General features: G+C 48.5%; 1 protein-coding gene across 1 annotated transcript in view; it reads left to right on the top strand.

The window, feature by feature from the left end:
• Positions 1 to 7,760: 7,760 nt before the first annotated feature.
• The window catches only part of ADCY4 (adenylate cyclase 4), a 72,769-nt gene continuing 59,005 nt past the window's right edge, over positions 7,761 to 21,524 (top strand). Inside the window, exon 1 of the mRNA XM_081835388.1 lies at positions 7,761 to 7,951. The gene's annotated coding sequence lies outside the window, so the exon portion shown is untranslated. The remainder of the gene's footprint in view (positions 7,952 to 21,524) is intronic.

Here is a 21,524-nt window from a genome sequence, read left to right as displayed (position 1 = left end):
TTATGTGCACACCACAATTTAGGGTGCGTTCATTGCCATTGGTAGACTGTACACTTGGCACCAACCCTGAACCAGACGTATCCTGGTATCCGTTTTTTCGCAAACGAGTTTGGGTGTCAAATGATATTATAAAACAGAATTCACCCTTCAGCCTAGGTGTGTACAAATGAAGGTGCTTGCGAAAAAGAACCTTTCTTGTGGGGCTGTGCACACAGGTAAACAAATACCTGCGCACCTGCCCACAATGGTGTGTGGAAAAGTTGGTCCATTCCAACTCTACAATTCTGTCAGTCCCTGATGCGAATATACTCACCTGCATGTACTGGTAGCTGCAATATACAGTAGCTCCTCCTTCAGCTATCATTGTGACACACAGGTATGAACAACCACAAACAGGGAAGGCTGCTCTATGAGGGCAAATGGGGCACTGCCCACCGTCCAACCGAAATCTGCTGCCAGCCAGTCCCCATTGGCCTGCCATCTTCCTTACAATCAGTCCAGAAGGAAGAAGTGCTTGTCAGCTTCCTCCTTATTGGTCTCAGTGTTGCCCTGGTAAAACTCGCTGTGAGGAAGATCTATCAAAAGCAGTGCCAGTCCTACCATTGGGCAGACTGAGGAAGCTGCATCAGGCCGCAGGTGCTGGACGTATTGCTGTGCCGAAAATTATCCCATGTTCCCGCCACCAATTAATGAGAAAACAAACCCATTTGAAAACTACCATAGGAGAAACAAAAAACAAATAAATATGAAATTCTCATGAGCAGGGGAAAATGCAGCAGAGAATCTTGGGAATTGTAGTTTGTTAAGGGTGCTGAGCTACCACAGCTACAATTCCCAGCACCTGCAAACAAACGACAGTTCCCAGAATTCTCTGTGACTATTAAAACAGTATAAGAACAATTTAAATGGATAGTGCGGAAGTGAGTTTCAACTGCAACTTATTGAAATGGTGTGTTGTACCTTTACGGAAAATAGTTTGGGGAAGACATGGGAGAGGCCGTATTTTTCTGTAACTCCCATTATTGTGAAAAAAGAAAGCAACTGGGTTTTCCTTCCCTTTCCTTTTCTCAACGGTTTGCAGGAGCAGAGTTTAGTTTGTTGCAAGCACAGCTCTGTCAGTTAATAAAAGAGACCTGTGTTGGAGAATTCAAGCTTCCACAAACCATCATTCCTAGTAAGACAACCTTCGGTGTTGCAATAAAACTTGCCAATCTGGTCAGCTTCCCTGTGTGGAAAGTCAGTGGGCGGAGAGGATAGAGTCTTGCCTTTCGCTTCAGGCTGCAAAAAAGTGTCCTGGACCAGACTTGACTAGAAGGGAACAGCTTCTGCCTGCTGCACTTGCCTTTGATAAGCAATGGTCTGTGGCAGAAAAAAAATCACCCTTCCCATCCTTTGCAAGGAGCAGACTTTCAGAGAGGGTGGGCGCTGGATCTGAGTGTGCATAGGATCTTGATCAGGGGTCAGCAAACTTTTTCAGCAGGGGGCCAGTCCACTGTCCCTCAGACCTTGTGGGGGGGACGGACTATATTTTGAAAAATATATAAAACAAATGAACGAATTTCGATGCCCCACAAATAACCCAGAGATGCATTTTAAATAAAAGGATACATTCTACTCATGTAAAAACATGGTGATTCCTGGACCGTCTGTGGATTGGATTTAGAAGGCGATTGGGTTGGATCCGGCCCCTGGGCCTTTGTTTGCCTACCCATGATCTCAATGATGATGGTGGTTGATCCATTAGGGCATTTTGCCCCCAACCAGCCCTCCCCTGCCCACCACCTGACTTGCAACCAGTCAGGGGTTGGGCTCTGCTTGTCACTGCTGTTGACACTTTACTGCTGGTCTCCGTGCCTTCCCTGCCAGCCCCAGTGGGCACCAGCTACCGCTGCTAAGACATTTGTACCCTACTTTTCTTCCAAGGAGCTTTCCCTCCACTTTTTCTAACCCTCACAGCAACCTTGCGAGGTAGATTGGGCTGAGAGACTGCAATTAGCCAGATGTCACCCAGGGACGAATTTCACCGGTGAGCTTTGAACCCTGGTCTTCCAGTCCCAACACTCAAAACCACAACACCACACTGGCATCCACTGTGAGAGGCAGGGTGGTGCAGTGGTTAGAGTGTCAGACTATGACGTGGGAGGCAAGGGTTCGAATCCCCGCTTGGCCGTGGGGACCTCAAGCCAGTCAGCCTGACCTACCTCACAGGGTTGTGGCGGGGATTAAACGAGGAGGCAGGGAACCATGATGTGCTGCCTTCAGCTCCACAGAAGAAAAATGTAGGCTTTAATGTAAAATAAAATAAAATAGGCAGTTCTCCCTCCACAGGGCTCTTCCTCAACATCTTTCAAAGACCTGATGAACAGGCGGGAAGAAATAGGAAGTGCACTTGTGCAAATCTCCTGTCTTGGCCCTTGCTGGGGGTCCACTTTTCAGGCTGCCCCACCCTCTGCGATTTGGCTCTTCAGACAGGAAAGCCTTCATTGTCTCAATTCCTCAGCCCAGGCACTGGGTCAGCCTGCAGCTTGCCTTGGGCTGGGCTACAGGAAGGAAGCGTGGAGCCTTCGGTCTGAGCAGCCCTGGCCGTCCATGCCAGAGCCAAGTGAATGGGAGAGCCCTTATCTCCTGGCGAAGGCTTTCCTGTGATGCAAGCAGGGGGCGGCGGGGAACGCTTCTGTGTTGGCCAGTAAATCTCAGCCCACAAATTCCACACCGCCCGGCAGGCATCCTCCTCTTGTTCCTGAAAGGGAGGGCACACATTGGCTCGCAGGCAGAAATTCAACAAGTTATGGCTCACTTCGTTGGGATACCACAGAAACTCTGCACCTGTTGATCCCTCCCTGCATCCTGTCAGGCAGGGGTGCCAACTTGAATAAAATATTTGAAGGGGGTAGGTAACTCCCACATAATCACACGACACAGTGCACACCATTTGAATGACAATGCCCATCAACTTTCAGGGGGCCCAGCAGCCTCAAAAATTTTATTGGGGGAGTGAAGGGACCTTGGCCCCTAGTAATTGGTTCCTATGCCATCAGGCAGTTTATTCTTATTTCATCTGTTTTCCGAGGAGGTCAAGGCGGCATCCATAGCACCTCCGCTCGCAACAACCCTGTGAGATGGGTAAGCTTGAGTTTCATCAACTGGCCCAAGGTCACCCAGCAAGCTTGGTTGCTAAGGATGGAGAGGAATGGGGCTCAGTGCTCTCTGGTCTAAGTCCAACATCCTGATCCACTACACTTCAACTTCAGACTGTCCAAGATGCATGGAGTCTAGACTAATGGCTAGACTAAACTAATGGCTAGACTAATTGGCTAGACATTGGCTAGACATCTAGACATTGGCTAGACTAATGTTGCCTACTTTGATTGTCAGAAGCTCTGTGCAATCTCAGGCAGAAGAGCTGTGCTCCTCCAGATCTTGGCGTGAAGTTCAGCAAGTGACCTTGAACCAGCTGTTTTCTTCCTCTCAGCCTAAAACCCATCACAGGATAATTGACAGCATGCAGTGGATGGCAGAACTATATTTCTCTACTTACATTTAGCAAAGCTAAGGCCTCTAAAGGGATGTGGGTGGCGCTGTGGGTTAAACCACAGAGCCTAGGGCTTGCTAATCAGAAGGTCGGCGGTTCGAATCCCCATGACGGGGTGAGCTCCCGTTGCTCGGTCCCTGCTCCTGCCAACCTAGCAGTTTGAAAGCACATCAAAGTGCAAGTAGGTAAATAGGTACTGCTCCGGCGGGAAGGTAAACAGCATTTCCGTGCTCTGCTCTGGTTCGCTAGAAGCGGCTTAGTCATGCTGGCCACATGACCCAGAAGCTGTACGCCGGCTCCCTTGGCCAATAAAGCGAGATGAGCGCCGCAACCCCAGAGTCGTCCGCGACTGGACCTAGTGGTCAGGGGTTCCTTTACCTTTAAGGCCTCTAAAACTCAGACCCAGGGGCCAAATGTGGCCCTCCAAGCCTTTTGATCTGGTCCTCAGGACTCATCGTGCACTGCACACCTGCTCCCCCATCACACCCCTCACAGGCTGTTTGCATCATGGGTATTTTTGCCTGGCTGGAATGTGCCATTGAATCCTGATTATGCCTCTTACTTGCCTGGACGGAGGACAGAGTCAGGCTTGTGTATGTTTGCGTATGAACTAGCCTACTGTACAAAGGTAATGCTTGTGGTCCATGCCCCACCTGATTTTATCTCTGATGCCATCCACGAGGCCCCTGGAAGAAGGGAATGTGGCTCAAACAGGTTCCTCACCCCTGCCTTAGTCCACACTTTGGATATGCCTTCTTGAGCCCCTTGGAGGAAAAGTACCAAGAAATAGCATGCAATCATACAGCAAGTCAATAAAGAAACGGAAGCCAGAGACTTTTCGTTATACAGCACACAGGCTTTACCTCTGAGCTCCTGTTAAATTCCTGCCAGGGGGAAATAATAATAATAATAATCTAGCAAGTCTATTTCTCCTGCCGCCGCCCCCGTGAATGCACAGACGAGCCGTTCTGACGTGCGTCGGTCCTCCTGACCGCCGGTCCCGGCGAGCGAAGGGTCAACTCCCGGCCCACTGGGGCTGGTGATACACGCCAGTCTGTGAAGGGTGGTTCATTAGAGAGCCTCATTAGCTCCTGGAAGGGCAGGCAAGGGGAACTCTCCGGGGCCTGTGTGTGGGCAGCGAGGAAGCTAATTAGCGACACAAGAAGATGGGTGATTGATGGGAAAGGAGAGAGCGTGGGTGGGCACGAGAAAGGAGCAGGCAGGGATGGGTGGGAGGCAAATCTGTCGAGGGGTGCACCCTGCTCCCTACTTTAGCAACCATGCCTTATATTTACATCACTCTTTGAATAATAATAATAATAATAATAATAATAATAATAATCCTGCCTTCTGGGCCAGAGACGATTTTGACATCCAGCTGGCATGCTTCTTATCGAAAAGTACGTACCAACTAAAGAAGCTGAAGTGGGTATTGTGGGAAGCTGTCTTCGGTACATCTAGCCATTATTGTTTACACTGACTGGCAGAAGCTCTCCAGGTTTTCAGAAGGGGGCAGTCGCAGCCCTACCGGGAGATGCCAGGGATTGAACCTGGGACCTTCTTGCAAGGCTCTACCACCTCATGGAGGCAAGGGCTGTCGATGGCCATTATCCATGATGGTAGAAAAAGGTAAAGGACTCCTGGACGGTCCAGTCAAAGGTGGCCATGGAGTGGTGGCACTCACCTCGCTTTCAGGCCGAGGGAGCCGGCATTTGTCCACAGACAGCTTTCCGGGTCATGTGCCCAGCATGACTAAACCGCTTCTGGTGCAACCGGAAACCAGAGTGCATGGAAACGCCGTTTACCTTCCTGCCAGAGTGGTACCTATTTATCTACTAGCACTGGTATGCTTTTGAACTGCTAGGTTGGCAGGAGCTGAGACAGAGCAACGGGAGCTCACTCCGTAGCGGGGATTTGAACCGCCGACCTTCCAATCAGCAAGCCCAAGAGGCTCAGTGGTTTACACCACAGTGCCACCCGCGTCCCTATATAAGGTGAAGGATCCCCTGGATGGTTAAGTCCAGTCAAAGGCGACTATGGGGTTGTGGCGCTCATCTCGCTTTCAGACCAAGGAAGCCGGCGTTTGTCCACAGAGCTCACTCTGTCACAGGGATTTGAACCGCTGACCTTCTGATTAGCAAGCCCAAAAGGCTCAGTGGTTTAGACCACAGTGCCACCTGCGTCCCAACATGATGACCATACTCTGTCTCCACAGATGGAGGCAGCAATGTTTCTGAAGACCAGTTGCTGGAAACCACAGGAGAAGAGAGCACCCTTGTGCTCCAGTCCTGTTTGCTGGTTTCCCACAGGCAACTGGTCGGTCACTGTGAGAACCGGAGTCTGGGCCTGATCCAGCAGACTCTTCTTACATTCTTAGGTTCAGGCTAGATACTCCATGCAACCAATGAAATGCTTGGCTCAGAGGCCTCCAAGAGATGGCCAACCGAGTGGCTTTCAGCAACTGGGCAAAGAGCAGCTGCGACCACCACAGTAGCTGCCGGCCCTATCTTTGACCATTGGTTCTGTCTGTACCAGATAGTTTACTTTAAAATTTTTGCCTCTGAATTTCTTTCTGCGGTGGCCAGTGGCGTAGCGTGGGGGGTGCAGGGGGGCCGGCCGCACCGGGCGCAACATCTGGGGGGCACGCTCGCCACCTCTGGAGTCGCCGAAGAGCCTCGGGCGCAGGCTGTAGCAGAGCCCCATGTCTCGCGGAACCGACGAGCTGTTCGCGCGTCCGGGCTGAAGGCGTCCGGCAGGCAGCGGCTCTCAGCACTCGCCACGGTCCCTGCGCGTCAGGGCCGCAGAGGGCGCACCAGGCAGCCCCTCCTCACAGCCCCGCCGCCGCCGCTGCCGCTGCTGCAGCAGCTGGGCCATGTTGCATTTTCCTCACCTCTCTGCCCTCCTCCTCCTCCGGGCAAGTGGTGTCGTTTGGGCGGCAGCGCCAGCGGCAACTCGCCTCAGATCACCTGACACAGACCCGCCCCTGCCGCTGTGGCTACCTTACCGTAAATACCCCAGCCCAGGCAGCAGCAAGACCACTCAGCCTGGCAAAACCATGAGGCAAGCAAGGCCTAGGGGCACAAATTGGCCACAGCTCTGCAGTTGCTGCCTGAGGCAATTGCCTCAGCTTGCCTAATGAAAGGGCCAGCCCCACAGCCAGGGACAGAAAAGCCTATGGCCCTCCAAGTTGCTGCTGGACTACAGTTCCCATAATTCCTCCTGCCCATTGGCCATGTTGGCTGGGGCTGATGGGAGTTGGAGTCCAACAACATCTGGAGGGCACCATGGTTGACTGCCCCTCCTTTAGACAATGTTGAGCTAGATGAACCAATCATTTCACTTGGTGGATACAGTGGTACCTTGGTTCTCAAACTTAATCCGTTGCGGAAGTCCGTTCCAAAACCAAAGCATTCTAAAACCAATGTGTGCTTTACAAAAGAAAGTAATGCAAAATGGATTAATCTGTTCCAGACTTTTAAAAACAACCCCCGAAAAAGCAATTTAACATGAATGTTACTATCTAATGAGACCACTGATCCATAAAATGAAAGCAATAAACAATGTACTGCAGTCACACAATCAATCAATCAGTAGCTGAACTGGGTTCCACACAGTCACGAAAACAAAACAAAAGGAGTCTCAAAAATGCAAAATAAATAGCAAAAATAGCGTAACACTCAAAAAACCAGAAGTGTGGCCCTCAAAACAGAAGTGTGGCACTCAAAATGGAGCATGTTCAACTTCCGAAAAAAGTTTGCAAACCAAAACACTTACTTCTGGGTTTGCAGTATTTGGGTTCCAAGTGGTTTGAGTACCAAGGCGTTTGAGAACTAAGGTATCACTGTAATGTCAGCTTTCTAATGTCAGAGAAGGTGCAGTAGGAATTTGTGGAGGCACGGAGGTTCTCTGGATATGGCTTGGTATGATGTCCCCATGTCTTCCAGAGTTTATTTCTCTCTCTCACCATTCCACAGCAGAAATCCAGGTTGTGTTTGCTGATCTCCCACTCAGGCACTGATCAGGTCTGAGCCTGCGGAGCTCCTGCAAGTTTGCTATATCCGTTGCTCTCTGACCTTGCCCTGGAGCCAAGTCACCCAATCTCATGTGGTGGTGGTGGTTTCTCTCTGCAGGAATCCTCCAGCCCCTCTCCTCCGTGGGTGGAACTCGCCAAACAAGCTCTCCTCACCTCAAGGCCCCCTTCATAGAACCAGGGCAAGGACATGAACGGGAGCCTGGCTCTGCTTCCTACTCCTCCCTCACCCAAACATGCTGCGTTTGTGTTGTCTAGTGAGGGTCACAGCGGAAGCAAAGAGGAAAGGAATTCGAGAGGAAGAATGTGGCTGAACTGAGCAGCTGGAGAAGGCAGGCGTCTTCTGGACTAAAGCCCTAGTGGGAATACAAAAAGCAGGAGAAGAGGAGGTAAGAGGCTGTCGTTTGGTGGTCTTTGGGGCACTAGGGTGGGGGACATGCCCTGAGTGAAAACTCATATAAGGGGAAAGGGTGTCTTCTGTCTTCAGCTTACCATCATGTCCCCCCGCGCTTGGGGCATCCTGGAAATGCCTGCGTGGGCAAGAGAGCAATACTGTGGTACCTCGGGTTACATACCCTTCAGGTTACAGACGCTTCAGGTTACAGACTCCGCTAACCCACAAATAGTGCTTCAGGTTAAGAACTTTGCTTCAGGATGAGAACAGAAATTGTGCTCCGGCGGTGCGGCGGCAGCGGGAGGCCCCATTAGCTAAAGTGGTGCTTCAGGACACTGGAATGTGTCCAGAGGAGGGCAACCAAAATGGTCAAAGGCCTGGAAACGATGTCTTATGAGGAACGGCTAAGGGAGCTGGGCATGTTTAGCCTGGAGAAGAGGAGGTTAAGGGGTGATATGATAGCCATGTTCAAATATATAAAAGGATGTCACATAGAGGAGGGAGAAAGGTTGTTTTCTGCTGCTCCAGAGAAGCGGACACGGAGCAATGGCTCCAAACTACAAGAAAGAAGATTCCACCTAAACATTAGGAAGAACTTCCTGACAGTAAGAGCTGTTCGACAGTGGAATTTGCTGCCAAGGAGTGTGGTGGAGTCTCCTTCTTTGGAGGTCTTTAAGCAGAGGCTTGACAACCATATGTCAGGAGTGCTCTGATGGTGTTTCCTGCTTGGCAGGGGGTTGGACTCGATGGCCCTTGTGGTCTCTTCCAACTCTATGATTCTATGCTTCTATTCTATGATTCTAGGTTAAGAACAGTTTCAGGTTAAGAACGGACCTCCGGAACGAATTAAGTACTTAACCTGAGGTACCACTGTACAGACCTAGAAGAAGCTAGCGGATTTGGCAGAAATTCTCTTATTTGACTCTGTCAACAATCTCGCCGTAGGCAAGGGATTCTGGGAAGCTGTCTGGGCTAGGGAGATGATGCAGGAAGGCGAAGAGCAGCCGTTTCACCTTTGCTGTGCTTCTAATTGGTGTTCTGCATTTTGAAATGGCTGAATCCAGTGCAGGTTGCAAAATGAGGCCAAACCCTTACCCTGCCAATATACTTCTGCAATGCTTCCAGCCTAAGGCGGCAATGTCTTTTTAGCATAGCACAGTGATGCCCTGAAGGCTCCCAAATTATGAGCTGGCAGAGGGACTGCTGCCTGGCCTTGCTTCATGGAGTGGGGGACCTGTGGCCCTCCAGATGTTGCTGAACTCCCATCATCCCCAGCCAGCACGGCCAAAGGTCTGGGGTGAGGGAAGCTGGAGTCCAGGCGCACTTGGAGGACTACGGATTAGGTGCTCCTCATCTACACAAATGAAAGTTCAGGGCTTGGGTTTTCCAATTTAAAAGGCTATGGGAGCCACGAGCATGCAAGCCAATGTGGGCTTGTTAGTTTTGTCCCTGTTCAATAGCTGTTTTCATTGTAATTGTGTTGTTGTTTTTTACAGCGCCTTGTGACATTTGTGACTGGGTGGGGCGGTCTCCACAGAAGCCAGTGCCTGGGGGGGGGAGGGCAACTCATAATTTTCCAGCCGGGGTCACAGCCCCCCCATGCCATGCCAAGTGTCCCTATTTTCCAGGGACATTCCCCAATTTACTGAAGCCATCCCAGTTTCTGATTTCATCCAAGAATGTCCCGCTTTTCCTTAGGACGTCTCTATTTTCACCAGAGAAATACAGGAGGGTATGGAGTACAGTGGTATCTCGGGTTAAGTACTTAATTCATTCTGGAGGTCTGTTTTTAACCTGAAACTGTTCTTAACCTGAAGCACCACTTTAGCTAATGGGGGCCTCCTGCTGCCACTGCGCTGCCGGAGCACGATTTCTGTTCTCATCCTGAAGCAAAGTTCTTAACCTGAAGCACTATTTCTGAGTTAGCAGACTCTGTAGCCTGAAGCGTATGTAACCTGAAGCATATGTAACCTGAGGTACCACTGTAATGCAATCCTCAAGCCAAGGAGACAAGTAACTATGCAACCTTTAGAAGACATCTGAAGGCAGCCCTGTATAGAAAGTTTTTAAAATGTTTAATGTTTTATTCTGTTTTTATATCTGTTGGAAGCCGCCCAGAGTAGCTGGAGCGACCCAGTCAGATGGGGGGGGGTATAAATAATACAATTATTATTATTATTATTCATAGAATCATAGAATCATAGAGTTGGAAGAGACCACAAGGGCCATCGAGTCCAACCCCCTGCCAAGCAGGAAACGCCATCAGAGTACTCCTGACATATGGTCGTCAAGCCTCTGCTTAAAGACCTCCAAAGAAGGAGACTCCACCACACTCCTTGGCAGCAAATTCCACTGTCGAACAGCTCTCACTGTCAGGAAGTTCCTCCTAATGTTTAGGTGGAATCTTTTTTCTTGTAGTTTGGAACCATTGCTCCGTGTCCGCTTCTCTGGAGCAGCAGAAAACAACCTTTCTCCCTCCTCTATGTGACATCCTTTTATATATTTGAACATGGCTATCATATCACCCCTTAACCTCCTCTTCTCCAGGCTAAACATGCCCAGCTCCTTTAGCCGTTCCTCATAAGGCATCGTTTCCAGGCCTTTGACCATTTTGGTTGCCCTCCTCTGGACACGTTCCAGTTTGTCAGTGTCCTTCTTGAACTGTGGTGCCCAGAACTGGACACAGTACTCCAGGTGAGGTCTGACCAGAGCAGAATACAGTGGCACTATTACTTCCCTTGATCTAGATGCTATACTCCTATTGATGCAGCCCAGAATTGCATTGGCTTTTTTAGCTGCCGCGTCACACTGTTGGCTCATGTCAAGTTTGTGGTCAACCAAGACTCCTAGATCCTTTTCACATGTACTGCTCTCAAGCCAGGTGTCACCCATCTTGTATTTGTGCCTCTCATTTTTTTTGCCTAAGTGCAATACTTTACATTTCTCCCTGTTAAAATTCATCTTGTTTGTTTGGGCCCAGTTCTCTAATCTGTCAAGGTCGTTTTGAAGTGTGATCCTGTCCTCTGGGGTGTTAGCCACCCCTCCCAGTTTGGTGTCATCTGCAAATTTGATCAGGATGCCCTTGAGTCCATCATCCAAGTCGTTGATAAAGATGTTGAATAAGACCGGGCCCAAGACAGAACCCTGTGGCACCCCACTAGTCACTCTTCTCCAGGATGAAGAGGAACCATTGATGAGCACCCTTTGGGTTCGGTCAGTCAGCCAGTTACAAATCCACTGAGTGGTAGCATAGTCAAGTCCGCATTTTACCAGCTTCTTTACAAGAATATCATGGGGCACCTTGTCAAATGCCCTGCTGAAATCAAGGTAGGCTACATCCACCGCGTTCCCTTCATCTACCAGGCTTGTAATTCTGTCAAAAAACGAGATCAGGTTAGTCTGACATGACTTATTTTTCAGAAATCCATGCTGACTATTGGTGATCACAGCATTCCTTTCTATTGGTGATCACAGCATTCCTTTCTTTATTATTATGGAATTGGTCGTCCCTATTGTCATTTGAGAAATTTTTGAGCGTATGGGATCCTGAGATATACTCTGTACCCTGCTACATGTGTGTACGCCGAGAGTGCAGAACCTCAGGAATGGAGGCTCAATGTGGCCCTCAAGGCCTGACTATCTGGCCCTCAGAACTGCCCCATTTCCCCCCAGCTGGAATGTGTCATTGGATTCTGATACTGCCTCTCACTTCTTTGCATGGAGGATAGAAAGGGGTGTGAGACTAGGTGTAGAAACTAGCCTGTTGTACAAAGGTAACATTTACATTTCCTTCTCAGCCTACTTTTGAGAGCCAGTGTGGTATAGTGGTTAAGAGCGGTAGACTCGTAATCTGGTGAACCGGGTTCGCATCTCCGCTGCTCCACATGCAGCTGCTGGGTGACTGTGGGCTAGTCACACTTCTTTGAAGCCTCTCAGCCCCACTCACCTCACAGAGTGTTTGTTGTGGGGGAGGAAGGGAAAGGAGATTGTTAGCTGCTTTGAGACTCCTTAGGGTAGTGATAAAGCGGGATATCAAATCCAAACTCCTCCTCCTCCTCCTCCTCCTCCTCTTCTTCTTCTTCTTCTTCTTCTTCTTCTTCTTCTTCTTCTTCTTCTTCTGCCTCTGGCCCCGCCTACCACTGGCATGTGGCCCTGGGAAATCTCCCTAGAAAGGAATATGCCCCTCAGGCGGAAAATGGTTCCCCACTGCTGGTATAGGCTGTTCACCGGAACTTGCTCCATGTAGGCTACAGATCAGATCTTGCAGGAATTGGTCCATAGACCTCAATAACAATAACCTGTTTCACTCTACGCTTCTGCGTCCTCGGCCCGCATTGGCACTTACAGTGTTCAAATTTAGTTCCAATAATTATCTCTTCGGCTATGAGTGATTGACCTTAGGGTGGGATTGCCTGGTTCAACCAGTCGATCCAGTCTACTGGTTTGTTCTGGAAATTGGCCTTATCAGTGGGCACCTCTAAAAGGTGAAAGGACTTTGCATCGGTATGCCTGTGTCTTTGGGGTAGGGAGGGAGGAGGAATTTGAACCCATCTGCATTTGTTTTGTTTTTTTATAAATATTTATTAGGATTTCCAATTTAATACAAACATAAATACCACAAAAAACAACAACAAATAATAATACACAAAAAGAAAAAAGAAAAATATCAAAAACACACAATTTTGAACAAAATAAAACAAGTATAGTTCCAATCACTTATTTCCGTCACCTTATGTCTCGGACCTCCTCTCACCTCCCCCTTTTGTATTCTAAATCAAATCATAATTCAGCAAATTCTTATTGTAGCTTAATATAGATTATTTTAACTTATTACTCAGTCTTTGCATTACAGCTGGTAACCACTTAATTTCAGTTCAACATCATTCTAACATTCATTAATTTTACAATATTTCTGTAAATAGTCTTTAAATTTCCTCCAGTCCTCTTCCGCTGACTCTTTTCCCTGGTCTCGGATTCTGCCAGTCATTTCTGCCAGTCCCATGTAATCATTCATCTTCATCTGCCATTCTTCCAGAGTGGGTAAATCTTGTGTCTTCCAATATTTTGCAATGAGAATTCTTGCTGCAGTTGTCGCATACATAAAAAAAGTTCTGTCCTTCTTTAACACCAATTGGCCAACCATGCCCAGGAGAAAGGCCTCTGGTTTTTTCAAGAAGGTATATTTAAATACCTTTTTCATCTCATTATAAATCATTTCCCAGAAAGCCTTAATCTTTGGGCATGTCCACCAAAGGTGAAAGAATGTACCTTCAGTCTCCTTACATTTCCAACATTTATTATCGGGCAAGTGATATATTTTTGCAAGCTTGACTGGGGTCATGTACCTTCCAGTAGCACCTTAAAGACCAACTAAGTTGTTCTAGGTATGAGCTTTCGTGTGCATGCACACTTCTTCAGATACACTGAAACAGAAGTCACCAGACCTTTCTATATAGTGAGAAGGTGGGGAGGGGCATTACTCAGAAGGGTGGTGGGAATGGGTGATTGGCAGATAGCTGTGATGAGCCTGTTGACGACTCTTAACGACTGCAATAGGTCTTACAGGAAAAAGCAAGGGGTGAGAAGGTGAAAAATGGCTTTGTCATGTATAATGAGATAAGAATCCAATGTCTCTGTTCAGACCAGGTCTCTCCATGGTTTTAAGTTTGGTGATAAGCTGCAATTCAGCAGCTTCTCTTTCCAGTCTACAGTGGTGCCCCGCAAGACGAACGCCTCGCAAGACGGAAAACCCGCTAGACGAAAGGGTTTTCCGTTTTGGAGGCGCTTCACAAGACGAATTTCCCTATGGGCTTGCTTCGCAAGACGACAGCCCATAGGGAAATCTCCGGGACAGTGGGGAAGCGCAGCTCGTCTTCCCCGCTGTCCTCGGACCTCCTCCGAAGCCTGGCGGCGGGGCGGGGACACCTCCCCCCGCCGCCGGGCTTCGGAAGGATGCCCCGATGCCGGGCGGCGAGGCGGGAACGCCTCCCCCCGCCGCCCGGCATCGGAACGATGTCCCGAAGCCGAGCGGCGGGGCGGGAAAGTCTCCCCCCGCCGCCCGGCATCGGAACGATGTCCCGAAGCCGAGCGGCGGGGCGGGAACGCCTCCCCCCGCCGCCCGGCTTCGGGGCGGGAAAGCCTCCCCCCGCCGCCCGGCTTCGGGGCATCGTCCCGATGCCGGGCGGCGGGGCGAGAAAACCTCCCCCCGCCGCCTGGCATCGGAACGATGTCCCGAAGCCGGGCGGCGGGGCCGCGAAGCCTGAGGAGCGCTCCCGCTGCTTGCGGAGAGGTCCGCGAAGCCTGTCCTGGACCTCTTCTGAAGGCAGGCGGGGGGCAAAAGTCTTTGTCCCCCCTGCTTGCCTTCCCAGGGGCTTTTAAATCGCCCGGACAGCGGAGAAGTCCTCCGCTGTCCCGGGCGATTTTAAAATGCCGCCCGCCAGAAGAGGTCGGGGGAAGGCGGTTTCCATAGGAACGCATTAATTGATTTTCAATGCATTCCTATGGAAAACCGTGCATCGCAAGACGAAAAACTCGCAAGACGAAGAGACTTGCGGAACGAATTAATTTCGTCTTGCGAGGCACCACTGTATTTCTGAAATTCCTTTGTAATAGAACAGCTACTTTGAGATCTTGTATAGAATGTCCTGGGAGATTGAAGTGTTCTCCTACTGGTTTCTCTTGTGGTTCCTGATGTCGGATTTATGTCTGTTTATTCTTTGGCGTAAGGTTTGGCCTGTTTGTCCAATATAGAGAGCTGAAGGACACTGTTGGCATTTGATGGCATACACAATGTTAGACGATGAGCAATTAAATAGTCCCGAGATGGTATGTGTGATGTTGTTGGGGCCAGTAATGGTGTTGTCCGGGTGTATGTGGCAGCAAAGTTGGCATCTGGGTTTATTGCAGGCTCTGGTGCCAGTGTCCGTGTTAAGTCTGGCACTGGCACCAGAGGATAACAGGGAGGACCAAGACTGCATACAGAAATAAGTAACTCAAGAGAGATTCACAATCAAATGCTTGCGAATTTTGATGAGTTTCATTTCCATTGACGTTGCTGTGGAAATAGAGTGGTACCTTGGGTTAAGAACTTAATTCGTTCCAGACGTCCGTTCTTAACATGAAACTGTTCTTAACGTGAGGTACCACTTTAGCTAAGAGGGCCTCCCGCTGCCGCAGCGCCACCCGCGCGCAATTTCTGTTCTCATCCTGAGGTAAAGTTCTTAACCTGAAGCACTATTTCTGCGTTAGCAGAGTCTGTAACCTGAAGCGTATGTAACCTGAAGCGTGTGTAACCCAAGGTACCACTGTACAGTGGTACCTTGGGTTAGGAACTTAATTCGTTCCAGAGGTCCATTCTTAATCTGAAACTGTTCTTAACCTGAGGTACCACTTTAGCTAATGGGGCCTCCTGCTCCCGTCGTGCCGCAGGAGCACGATTTCTGTTCTCATCCTGAGGTAAAGTTCTTAACCTGAGGTACAATTTCTGGGTTAGTGGAGTCTGTAACCTGAAGTGTCTGTAGCCTGAAGCATATGTAACCTGAAGTACCACTGTATGGAGAACTTAACTTCAGATTTGGGAAGAAAACGAGAAACCCACAACTGACGGATTCGCTCATCCCTGGTTGGGGATGTGAGGCCAGTTTCCTCCTCCAGGTTAAAAAAGGAAGGTGATCCAGGATGGGGGTGGCGAAGCAGCATCTTGTTCCATTACGGAATTCCCTGGGCAGCGAATTTCCCATCAGCCCTTTTAGTATAGCTATTCTGCGGTTCCCCTTCTCCGTCGCCTCCAAGCCGGCTGGTTTCTCCGCAGGTCTCCGTCCAAGAGCAAGCAGCTCTGGCGGCCCCGAAGCACTCGGCTACGACTCGGAATCAACAGTGTAGTAATAATGAGTTTTCTGGGCCTCGGCCAAGTGCCTAATGGCATCTGCACCGTGGCGTCTTTATTGACTGTGCTGAGTGCTGCTGATTTATATATAGGAATGGCGGGTAAGGCTGGCGGAGGTGAAGAGTGCTGAGTATTGGGAGAGTTTGGAAGAGGAGAGAGGAGGGCGAGGCTGGAATTGTGCGAGGTGGGTGGGTTGGGGTGGAAAGGGGCTGGGATCTTAGCCCTTAATTTCCTTCCCTGCTCAGTTTAGGTCATAAGAGCATTCTCCGTCAGATGCCAAAATACTGCCCTCAAACATCTTTAGTCCCCACTCAGGCCACATAAACCATCACTGGCAGCGGCAGCAGCAGCAGCAAGCAAAGAGTTTTTTTGGAACCATGAAGACCAAAGCAGAACTGGGGGAATCTCAGGTTAAATGCAGTTCTCCAGGCCTCTGTTTCAGCCCTCCAAACTCTCCTCAGGCCGCTACTTTGACAGTCCCTGATTTAAGCCCTTCTTGCGTATTTCTGCCTGCCTGGAATGTGTCCTTGAGCCCAGTTCATTCCTCTTGCTTCCTAGGATAGAGGCTCAAGAGGAATACGTGAGTGTTTGGAGAAGGTAGCCCACCGTGCAAAGGAAAAATTACATTCACTGCTCAGTGTGCTTTTGTCTCTGGCCTCATCCAACTGCTGGCATGCAGCTCTCGTAAAAACATATGGCCTTTGGGCTGAAAAATGTTCCCCTGCCCTGGATAACAGCACAAGCGTTTGTGGAAGCAAACAGTCTAGGGACTAACTATATTAAGGGATTTGAATGCACAACACCAGATGGCGCCAGAGAGCAGGAAATTCTAAAACACGATTTTCCATAGGGCTTTCCCCCCCTTTCGTTAAAGCGATCTAATTTCTGACTTATTTATAGCATTTTGCCCACCTGTGTTTAGATCCACCCTAGCTTTAACACATGCATGAATGAATGGCTATTGGGATTGCGTCATATATCTCTGAGGAAGTGGGCTCATTCCCCCCCCCCCCCAAAATGATGCCGTAATACATCGTACTTTCTAAGATTTCAGTCTGCATTAGGAGGATTGCTACTTTGTGCTTTCCAAAAGCGCTTGTTTAGTATGTAAATCTGAGAGCAGCATGGGAGCTTTCCAGTGGGTGAGGAACCAACCCGGTCTCCGCATTTATCATCTGAGGCCCTTCTCACTGTGTTCCCTCCAAGGTAGGAGGCGCAGAGGGTGTCAGCAGACGAACAGGCCTTCTCATAAGTGAGGAGTGGTGGCTCCTCACTTATGGTGCTTCCCCAAGGAAGCACATCTGGCACTAACACTTTAGGGGCCAGGCAAAAATTTCACCAGGTCTTGGCTCTTAATTATTTGTAGCCTCCTTCAGTGGGTGGGATGCATTAGTCTTGCGTTTTTACAAATACAAATGCATTTTTAGCTTTTACTCCCTTTTAGTTTTACCGTGGTTTTAATGTATGCACTATTTTTGAGTTACTTTAAATAAAAAGTGCAATAAGTAACAAGAACAACCACCTGCCCTCCACCATGTCTCCGATGAAAATAGGGACGTCCTATTCCATAATAATAATAATAATTTTACTATTTAAACTTCACACATCTGACCGGGCTGCCCCAGCCACTTTGGGCAGCTTCTAACATATAGAAAAACATAATAAAACATTTTTAAAAACCCTACCCTATACAGGACTGCCTTCAGATGGCTAGGTGTGTGTGTGTCATATAACTCCATACCCTCCAGCATTTCTCCAATGAAAATAGAAACGTCCTAAGGAAAAGTGGAACATTCTGGGATCAAACCAGAAACCAGGACAGTTTCTGTAAATCTGGGATTATCACTGGAAAGTAGGGAGAATTGGAGGGTCAGCAACTACCTCAGGCCTGGAGACCAAGTGTGACCCTCAGGCCTCTCGATTTGACCCTCCTCCTTAGCCAACCCCACATCTCTCCCAGCCCCACTTTTGCTCACCCTCCTTGCATGTTTTTGCCTGGCTGGAATGTGCCCTTAAGCTCTGAGAATGCCTTTTGTTTTCCTGGATAAATGGAGAAGGGCGTGCGAGTGTGAGCAGAAGCTACCCATGCAAAGAGGCGCACAAAGAGGCAGGTGGTGTAATCTTTCTTCTCGGAAGGTTTAGGCTTTTTGTCACTTTTTGATTTAAAAGCAGAGTCTTGTAGAAGAACCGGACCTAGGGTGAGATGTTGATTTCTCCTCCTCCTCCTCCTCCTGCTGTTGTGAATCAGCAAGGAAAAGGAGGGGCAGGAAATATCACAATTTCCTCTCTCATCTCAGGCAGCTTCAGCAGGGAGAGGGGGCTGGGGTCAGAAAACAAGGGGGCAAGAGAGTGGGATGCAAGCGTCTTTGGTGTGAGTTTAAATATTATCATTAATTTTTTCCTCAGGAGGGAAGGAGCAGTAGATGCTGCCCCCCCCCTGTGTTTTTTACTCGTAGCAACCAGCACAGCCTGTCAATTTCCTCCTCCTCAGGCTGTGTACACACACCAGAGTGTCTGATTTTCCCCACGTGGGCTTTTGGGGAAGTTTGTCCACACAAACTTCCATTTCACTTTCCATTGAACTCTGTCTCAGTGTTTCCAGTCCATGCAAGTGGGCAATGCTTGATGGGTTGCGATCAGTGCCGGATTTACGTACAGTGGTACCTCAGGTTACAAACGCTTCAGGTTACATACACTTGAGGTTACAGACTCTGTTAACCCAGAAATAGTACCTCGGGTTAAGAACTTTGCTTCAGGATGAGAACAGAAATTGCACGGTGGCTGCGCGGCGGCAGCAGGAGGCCCCATTAGCTAAAGTGGTGCTTCAGGTTAAGAACAGTTTCAGGTTAAGAACGGATCTCCGGAACGAATTAAGTACTTAACCCAAGGTACCACTGTATAAGCTAAACAAGCTATAGCTTACAGTCCCACTTTCTTGGGGGCCCCAAAAAAAATTTAAAAGGGAAAAAACCCCGGATGTACATTTCCAAAATATAAGATTAAAAAAAATAATACTTTGATAAAATACATATTTTGTTATGTGCTAATGGGTTTAGATACTTATAAGGTCCATAAATTATCATATAGCATATATTCAACACAAAAACAGCGACAATTTGTTGTTGACAAAGGACAGCTGGACATATAAAAGGCCCCATTACCTTCAGTAGCTTAGGGCCTCATCAAACCTAAATCCAACCCTGGTTGCGACACCGCTTTATGGCTTCCCCCAAGTCATTCTGGGGGCTGTGGTGTGTTAAGAGTGCTGAGATTTAAGAGGCCCCCATTCCCCTCGCAGAGCCACCATAGGTAAAGGGGTAAAGGGGACCCCTGACCATTAGGTCCAGTCCTGACCGACTCTGGGGTTGTGGTGCTCATCTTCCTTTATTGGCCAAGGGAGCCGGCGTACAGCTTCCGGGTCACGTGGCTAGCATGACTAAGCCATTTCTGGCGAACCAGAGAAGTGCACGGAAACACCGCTTACCTTCCTGCTGGAGTGGTACCTATTTATCTACTTGCACTTTGATGTGCTTTCGAACTGCTAGGTGGGCAGGAGCAGGGACTGAGCAGAGGGAGCTCACCCCGTCACGGGGATTCGAACCACTGACCTTCTGATCGGCAAGTCCTAGGCTCTGTGGTTTAACCCACAGCACCACCCGCGTCCCTGTGCCAGATATTACGTATACGCTAAACAAGCTATAGCTTACAGCCCCGCTCTCTTGGGGGTCCCAAAAAAAATTAAAGGGGAAAACCCCCCGATGTACATTTCCAAAATATAAGATAAAAAAACATTACTTTGATAAAATACATATTTTCTTATGTGCAATGGGTTTAGATACCTATTAGGTTCATAAATTACCATATAGCATATATTCAACACAAAAAAACAGCGACAGGTGCTGAGAGTTAAGAGGCCCCCATTCCCCTCGCAGAGCCACCATTTTGTTTGCCAATTCATTTCCAGGTTGCTAATTCAAGATGCTGACATTAGGGTTAACTGAGGCCCCAAATCTCTGGAAAACCATCTCCTTCCCAACAAACCCTCTAGGTGCCTTCAGAGGCTTGGGGTGGAGGCAGCCCAGAAGAGGGCATTCTCTGTTGTTATAAGAAAAACAAAAAACAACCTGCTCCTTTTCCCTTATGGGGTATCCAAAGGCCCATATAGAGTCGTTAAGTAGGTTCCCTATTGCTAGGAGAAAATAACAGAGGCCAACCAGAGTATATTGAGAAGCAAAGCAGCTAGTAAGCCTGATCTTTATTGCAATAGAGAAGTACTGTTGCAACAGGGTCTCCACTCCCCCCACTCAGGAGGGAAGAGAGAACCCAGAACAATGGCGTGCAAGCCCTTATATAGACTTTTGAAATTGCCTGCCTTGTAGCCCAAGACCACCCCCTTGAAACATCATACATACATCACAGAAGGAGGTGGTCTATAGTAGAAATCCTGTTTGCCCAGGATACCTGATAATGGTCACTTGATTGCTTTACCTGGGCAGCCTTGCCATTCTTTTGTGATGGTAAATACTTTAATTCCTGAATCCAGGTCACAGGCTCACCCTATCCATACACAAATAATCCCTTAAAACAGGATTTGTAAGCAAAAGGTAATGGGGAGGCTTTCCCATTTCCTTCCCCCTTGCAGAGAAATATTTGAGGTCAATTTGGGAGAGTCAAAATGGCTTCAGGATTGCTCTCCTGTACCATTTCAGACATGTGGTTTATATACTTATGTATATGCATGCATTGTACATTTATTGTACATTGTTTTGAACTGTATTTAATTGTTGCAATCTGCCCTGGGACCTTAGGATGAAGGACAGGTAATTATTATTATTATTATTATTATTATTATTATTATTATTATTATTATTAATTCACAAGGGGTCTTAACAATCAATCCCTCTTCCCAGGAGCCTATGGAAATTGTAGCTCTGGGAGGGGAATAGGAGGTCTCCAAACAACTCTCAGTATCTTTAACTAACTGCACCTCCCATAATTCTTTGGGGGGAGCCATGTCTGCTTAAAGTGGCATCATGGTGCTTTAAATGTATGGTGTGAATTATGCCTCTGTGTTGCTGTGCCCTCCCCTGAATTTGTACTTGCCCCCCCTCCCTGAGTTCTGGAAACCTGAGGTCTATTATGAGTATTGAAACAGGAATGTTTACCTGTTTGTGTGTCCATTTAAGTCAGGCATAGGCAAACTCAGCCCTCCAGATGTTTTGAGACTACAATTCCCATCATCCCTGACCACTGGTCCTATTAGCTAGGGATGATGGGAGTTGTAGTCCCAAACATCTGGGGGGCTGAGTTTGCCTATGCCTGGTTAAGTGGGGTTTTTTTCCAGCCATACCAGGCTTTGTGGAATCCAGCTAACAGTCAGATGAGGGCAACATTGTGTGGACAAACTAAGCAAGATGCAGACATGAGATGCATCAAATCCACTTTAAACTACTTCATGTACAGTCTTGGTCCCAGGTTTCCCCCATGTACAACTCAGCAGGGAGGAAGATGGGGACAAAACTAGAATTAGTTGGCCCTGCACTTGTGGTTGGTTTTTGGCTCTGCCTGTCACATTCTCGGGCTCCACCTCCTGTTGGCCTCCCAAGCCTTTCCAGCTCCCTGTCCCAATCCAGCAGTCGCCGCCACTGGGAGCTGGCTAGGAATTGTGGGGATTCCTTACCTT

The sequence above is a fragment of the Podarcis erhardii genome, assembly GCF_964252035.2.
Source record: "Podarcis erhardii genome assembly, chromosome: 13".
Taxonomy (NCBI): Eukaryota; Metazoa; Chordata; class Lepidosauria; order Squamata; family Lacertidae; genus Podarcis; species Podarcis erhardii.
Note: the sequence above shows the minus strand (reverse complement) of the source record. Positions and strands in the feature narration are given on the sequence as shown.